We start from the raw sequence: 8,403 nt of genomic DNA on the forward strand, positions 1-8,403 counted from the left end.
AATAGATTATTAGCGATGAAAATTTTTATCACTAATAATCTATTTTTGTCGATAATAATTATTAGCGATGAAATATTCATCGTAAATAATTGCGTCGTTAATTATATTTTACGATGAAAAAATATTTCGTCACTAATAAAAGTATTTATGATAAATAATTTTTATCGTTAAAATATTTTTATCAAAAAATTTTAATCGTAAAAAAAAGTATTTGGGATGAATTATAAAGTCACTAAAAAATAAAATATTAATAGCGATGAAAATTTTTTTATCGCTATTAATTAAATTAAAATATTTTTTAAAATAAAATTTTTAAAAATTTTTAGTGATGAAAAATTTTTGTCACAAAAAATATTTTTTGCAACAAAAATTTTTCATCGCTATTAATTTAATAAAAAACTTTTTAAAAATTAAAATTAAATAATATTAGCAATGAAAATCTTATGTCGTAAATAAGATAATTTTTGATGAAAATTTTCATCGCTAATAATTATTTACGACAGATATTTTTCATCGCTATTAATTATATATAAAATTTTAATAATTTTATATTTATTAAAAAATTAAATTATCGTACAAAATATTTTTGGAGACCAATATTTCATCAAAATAATTTTATCACTAATAATTTAATCATATTTTTTAAAAAATAATATATAAATACATATTTTTAATTTATATCTATAATATTTTTTATAAATAAAAAAAATTAAAATAAAAAATTTACATAATAAACAGATAAATAAATTTTATTATTTTATTATTTTAAATTTAAATTATAAGAAGTTTCAAATAAAAATAAAAAAGTATATGAAGAAACCGTCAAATGTCGGCATCTGGAGAACGGGCTGAGGAAGGAGAGCACTCGAAAGAGCTCGGACTGGCCTACTGCTGCCTCATTAGCTGTATCGTGTACTACATCTGCGCCATCTGCTCCATCATCTGGATCTGGAGCTGCTGATACTCGTCGACGCGTGCAGCCAACTCCTGAGCTCACTGCTCAGCCTGCCTCTACACCTCTGTCTGCTAAGCCTCGCACGCAGAATAGATGTCAGTCCTAGATGAACGTGATGATGAGGGAGCAGTGATCTCATATTCTAAATTCTAACATAACAGGATCTCAAACCAAGCACCTGATCATAGGTCTCATCATCTGTGGGTGCGATCGAGCCCTCAGAGATAGGCTGGATCTCATGTCTGTCATACGATCCTAAAAATTAAAGTTATAGCTATTTTAATTTTGTAATAAAAATCAGACTGTGAATAAAAAAATAGTTGAAAAAACTTACAAAGAGCTCCTTGCTCCCCGTCGTCCACTCTCCTGACCGTCGCTGGTGGATCCGCTAGTAGATATCGATCCTACCAGAAAGCTTGTCACTCTCAGCATCTCTCTATAATTTGAGAATTAATTAAAAAAATTTTAAATAACTATAGAATTATATTCTAATTAAAAATTTAAAATTACCTATCATGTGCTCCATGTGACGAACGAACGACCTCGAACCCCCACAATGCGGTACGATCAGTTTTGTCCGATTCACGACGTTCTAGGCATATCTTCTCTGTACAGTTACCAATCAAATTAGTAGATAATAAATTTAATTTAAAAATAAATAATTCAATCAAACTCTAAAAAAAGTAAAAGTTTGGATGTGTAACCTGATATGCCGGATCCTCGTAATGCCGGTATATGACAGTCCAGTCATCCATAGTGATGCTGTTAAAGGGCTGCTGCCGCACTGCCTCCTCTCATGATCCTGCACCATATGGTACCAATGCTGATGCATGTGATGGTGATAATCCCTGAAATGCAACGATAAATGAGTATCCACGGCTCGCCTCACACGATCCTCTTCAAAATCAATGATGTCGAATACACCCTGTCAATAATAAATATTAGAAGAATACTATACAAATTAAATATTTATAATATAATTTATTTTACCTGTAAGTGGGTGTAGAAAATCTCTCTCTGAATCGATAGAACGTGACATCAATCGAAGAGTGTCACAGAGGCATAACTACGGCGTATGATGCCCAGCTCAGTCTACCATAGCTCACACCATCTCCTAATGGGTCTAGTGTAGCGGCTGGTATCTCGATCCAGAGATGCTGTCTTGGGTGCTTGCATCTCCAACGCTCTAGAGCGAGGTTCTTCAATGAACCTCGCCCTCGCCTCACTATCGATGAAGACTGATCTAAAATAATAATAAATAAATCATTAATATTATCCAAATAAAAGAATCAAATTTTATTATTTTAAATATATAATAATATACTCACTAGGACCCACCTCACTAGGATCCGCCTCACTAGGACCTGCCAATGCAAGACCCTCTGACAGTGGAGCCAGTGCGGCAACGGAGATCGATGAAGGTGCCTCAACCTCCGAGGTAGACTGTGAACGTAAATATCATCATCTGTCTCCTGGTGCCATATCTGCAATAATTGAGATATAAATAAATATAATGTTGAATAATAATAATAGAAATCAAATAATATTCTAATGAATACAATTATATCACATACCGTTATTGCAAGAGAAGATTGAACAAAGAATATAGATCTACTCATCAATGTTCATATCTTCCTCGATGTGTAGATCTTCCTCCAATCACAGTAATCGATATATGTGTCGTCTTCTATCTTATAATCATTTATGAACTGATCGTCACCCTCTGACTCATCAAGATTAAATACAAAATCAACTTCAACTTCGTTGGACGGCAGATCAGTCCTATTCAAAGTCCCGTTACAAGTTCTTCATCAACTAAAAGCTCGGTTAATATTTGTTCTTCTTGCTGAAAAGCTTTCTCTTTATGTAAATCTGAATTTTCATCCATCTCTAATCGGGTTGGTATGTCATATACGTCTCTAGGTGTTATTTTTTGTACAACATGTCAATTACCTCGATATTTTAGATACTTCAAATATATTACTTGTTTTGCTTGAGTTGCTAATATATACGGCTCATTTTGGTATCATGTTCGTGCAAAATTTATACTGATAAATTGTGAATCGATATGAATACTAATCTTTTTATTACTAATATCCCACCATTCACACTGAAATACAAAATACAAAATTACTGAACCCATACTTCAGTTCTATGATATCTACCAGTACACCATAATAATCAATCTTTTCTCCTCTTTCATATCTTATTGTAGCAATCCCACTATTCTGGATCTATCATTGCATCTCAAGCTCTCTTGTGTGAAATCTCATTTCTTCAATGATACAGGATGCGTAGTGATTAACCCTTCGATCGAGACCACATGCTAAATCGTACAACTCATCGGTCGCATCCACTTCTTTATTGAAATACTTATGTTTCATCTATATCATGACATAAAAAATTATATTGATTCAAATAATATTATTTATTAGTAAATAAATAACGTATCACTAATGCAACTTACAAGATCACTAAACTATTTTGCAAATTTTTCCTATGTCAATCATCGGCATCCGTATTATTCTCTCTACATAGTATACTCTTGTGCTCACTGTAAGAAATTATGATTTTTAATTTTACATCGATATAAAAAATTTACTTAAAATATTAAACAGTATGGTAAAATGGTACTTACTCAATAAAATTTTTAATTTCTTCATAATTATTTAGAACATAAAAGTGTATCTTGGATAGCTCGTTCACGTCTATAAATTCATATCTCCTTGCACCAATAGATCGAACTGTTTGTTTAAATATAAATAACATTGGTTCATTGTCACCCTATTCACGGTCTACTTACGATCTGTACGATTGAATCTTGTTTCGATATCGTCAAGATACATCGAGCAGAATGTGATATACTCGGTAGCTATATATGCTTCCGCTATAGACCCTTCAGGCCTTGCTTTATTGCGCACATATTTTTTTAAGGTACACAAAAATTTATAAATAAAAATAAATTTAAATTTTAAAAATATATTTACATCTTATAATTAATATGACAAAGTATGTATAATTTTTTACCTTTCAATAGAATATATCTATCGATAATGTATCAGTCCGGCCAAAAGTGCTTCCTTTGGAAGATGAACAGCTAGATACACCATAACATTAAAAAATGATGATAAAAATATTTTTTCTAACTTACAAAGAATGAGTACGATATCCTTCTTTGATCTCCCAAGTAAGTTAACCTTCAATTTTCGATAACATAATTTTTAGAAGAACACTCCCAGCTCAATCAATGCAGTTTGAACATCACCACCCAAATAGCCATGCATGACCACAGTAAGCAAACATTGCATCATCATATGGGAGTCATGACTTTTCATGCCAGAGATATTATCGTTGTTGTTTCCAACACACCGCGATACGTTTGAAGCATATGCATCAGAAAACTTTACGGTTTTGAATGATCCACAAAAATTTTTTTTTCTCACCAAACAACGAATAACATGCAAGTGGCATAAAAAATCTCTCACCTCGATGAACTAAATACAACTCCGATCGGATTCTCATTTTCTGTAAATCAAGGCGAGCTTTTGTATCATCTTTTATTTTTTTCTGAGATGTTCAATACAGTACCGATGATATTATCATAAATATTCTTTTCAATATGTATTACATCCAGATTATGATGAATAGTAGCTGCTTCCAATATGGTAGTTCGAAAAAAATGCTTCGCTTCGACCAATTCAGCTCAGCTTCAGTACGCTTTCACTTGCGAGTACCTGATATTTTTTCAAATTGGATATTTTCAATGACTTCAAGTTGTTCTAAAATTTCTGCTCCACTTAACTCCTTAAGTGGCGGATACCGGTTGGACTTACTATCAAAATATTGGTTATAATGAGTCCTCCAAGAATGATTAGTAGAAAGAAACCTCTGATGACCCATGAAACATATTTTTCATTCGTGCTTTAAATGTAAGGAGAATGCATCCCTATTGCATATTGGACATGCAAGATATCCTTTGGTGCTCCATCCAGATAAGTTTCTATATGCAAAAAAATCATTTATGATCCATAGAATCGAAGCATACAACTTAAAATTACTTCGACTCACAGAATCATATGTCTGTACCCCATTTTTCTATAGCTCCTTCAGATCATCGATTAAAGATCGTAAATATACATCAATTTCATTATCTGATGCTTTCGAATCCGAAATCAATAGTGACATAAAAATAAATGGTTATTTCATGTACTTTCAAGGTGATACATTATATACAACTACCATCACAGGCCACATGCTGTAAGAGGTACTCAGATTGTCAAAGGGATTAAATCTATCTATCGCTAGACCAAGCCGGATATTGCGTGAATCACTCATAAAGTGCGGATGCTTTGCATTGAAGTCTTTTCACACTAAAAAGTCGGTCGGATGGCTAAGTATGTTCTCCTTCGGAACCCACTGCTCATAATGCCATCTCATTTCTTCAGCTATTTTTATGGACATATACAACCTTTGAAGTCTTAAAATCAATAAAAATATCTCAAAATCTTTTGAGGTATCTTCTTTGCTTTCCTATTATCGATTTTGTATGTAGGCTCACTGCATTTCGAACATTCAGTTGTTTGTTCGTTATCCTTATAAAATAATATACAGTCATTTTTGCATTTCACATGTATATTTTGCTTCAGAATATGATTTCGGAAGTCTCTCTCCATCGGAAAGAGCTGCTTTAATCAATGTTAAAATTTGATCAAATGACTTCTGAATCCATCGGTTCATGGTTTTAATATGAAGTAATTTTATCAAAAACTCTAACTTAAAAAAATTTATACAATTTGGATAGAGTGGCTCTCGTGCATCCCTTACAAGCTTTGCAAACTGTTCAGAAATCCCTTCTACCTCAAGTCGGATATTATGTTCATGATCAAAATTACTTTCAGATGCAGTAGTACTCATGCGTACATTTAAACAAGCATCTTGATGTAAATCATCTAATAATTCTCCTATACCACTATATTCGATAGGTCCAGTAGCATCACTATCATCTTCAGTATCATCATCATTGCACACCACTTCATTCAGATCACCCTCTCCATACCATATCTAACAAGTATACTTTTTATCCATACCATATTATAGCAGATGCTCCTCAATAAGTGTTATGTGACAATATACCAAATTGACACATCTCTTATATGGACACTTTATCCGACTAGCACTGTCAACCTTATGTCATGCAAACTCAATAAAATCTCAAACTCCTTTTGATATTCAGGCAAAAAAAATCTCTAGCATTCATCCAATTTTTGTTGATATCCATCTATAACAAATACAAAATCATTAACAATCAAAAAAAAGTTCAGTGGTATCAGTGGTATTCATTAACAACCAAAACACAGACTGAACAGTAACATAGAAAATATTCTTCCATCAATTTAATGAAGTAAAAATACATGATTCTATCCATTTCAAATCATTACTAACAGATGTGGCCATATCCCTTTCAAAAAAATAATAATCTTATTATTATTATTAGTGAATATTTATCTCATTTTTGTGAAAATTTCGGCAGCATCTTTCCATGGTTCTCCAAGTATATGATGTGAATATGGTGCCTACCACCCTATCCACCATATACCCGAAGAATAATGGACAGATAACTACTGAATACCATATAATGAAATAAAATATCAACTATTAACAATAATAATATTATTATTTTTTAAAAAATCCAATACGGGACATCCAAGATTCGATCTCAATAAAGATCGACTTTTGAATAGAATCTACGGCTGAATGCAATTTAATACCATCATTGAACATGCATTCGAAGATAAATTTCTAATTTATCAAAAAATAATAATTCATATTAAAATTTTTTCATCAAAAATTTTAATAATTTTTTTTTAAAATAAAAATATTTTTTATTTATAATTTCAGCAGTATACAAAACAGCAATAAAATAATTAAATTGTAACAAGTAACAGCAATGTGCATTATGTTAGTGAAAATAAATAATTAATCAAATAATTAAATAATTTTAGCAGTAACACTAAAAAATAATATACAACAAAAATAATTAATCAAATAATATGCAGCTCCCCATCCCTGCTGGCTCAGCCCCATCCCCGATGGCCCCCTGCGCCGTCGGCCCCCGGCCCGACCCGAACCCATTAGCCCCGGCCCCATCCATGCCGGCTCGACCCCATCCCTGCCTGCCCAGCCCGATCCCCGCAGGCCCAACCCGACCCAGACCCATCCCCGCAAGCCTCGACCCGACCTGGAACCGACCTGACCCGACCCGACCCACCCCAGCCCCGCTCGATCTAACCCGACCTGACCCAACCCGTCGGATCGGCCCGACCCTGTCCCCGTCCCCATCCCCATCGGCCCGCTCCACGCCAGCTCGACCCGCCCAGCCAGCCCCATCCCCATCCCCACCAACCCCGACCCGGCCCCATCCCCGTCGGCCACGGCCCGAATCGGACCCATCCCTGCAATCTCCGGTCCGACCCGGACCTGACCCGACCCGACCCGGCCCAGTCCGACCCACCCCGGCCTCATCTTCGCCAGCCCGACCCCATCCACGCCGGCCCGACCTGGCCCACCCGTCCACCTTGGTCGGACCCGGCCCGCCGCCTCCCCATCCCCATCCCCGTCAGCCCCTACCCCATCCACACCGGCCCGACCCATCCCACCCGTCCATGCGGCCCGATCCGACCATGGCACCATCCACGCCAGCCCAATGGCCCGACAAAAGATCAAAAAAAAACAAAAATGATTATCGACAGCGGACGTAGGCACCATCGGTCCGGCCCCGCCCCGCCGATCCGGCTCGGCACCATCCCTGCCGGTGTCTCCCCCATCCCCGATAGCCCACCGATGGTCTGAGAACACACCAAAAAAAAAAGATAGCTTACCTTACCGACGGACGGCGACGGCGACAAAGGATGGCGACAGCGGCGAACGCGACGGCGAGAGACGGGGTAGAGCAGAGAGGGGGATGTGGGAGGGGAGCGCGTGAAACCGGAGTGGGGAAGCATTAGGGAAGAAAATGAATTTCAAATGGGACTTGACGGGACGCGACATAATAGCGACGAAAATTTTTATCGCTAATAACAAATTTCATCGCTAATAATTTAAAAAAAATAATTTACGATGAAACAAAAGAATTTCATCGCTAATAATCTTATTAACGACGGAAATGATTTTTGTCGCTAATACTTTCTGTCAAAAAAAAAATTCTCGCTGAAAAAAAATTTCCCTCCACAAAAATATTATTGCGATGAATGAAAAAATTTCATCGTTAATTATTTTATTAGTGACGAAAAAGTTATTTCGTTGCTAATAATTACTGAAAAAAATATTTTTTAAAAAAATTTGCTACGAAAAAAGCATGAGCAATGTGATGCTTCCATAGAAAAATAATATATATATACATACATACATATATATATATAATATATATAAATATATATATTTATAAATTT

Source organism: Elaeis guineensis, chromosome 1, assembly GCF_000442705.2.
Source record: "Elaeis guineensis isolate ETL-2024a chromosome 1, EG11, whole genome shotgun sequence".
NCBI lineage: Eukaryota > Viridiplantae > Streptophyta > Magnoliopsida > Arecales > Arecaceae > Elaeis > Elaeis guineensis.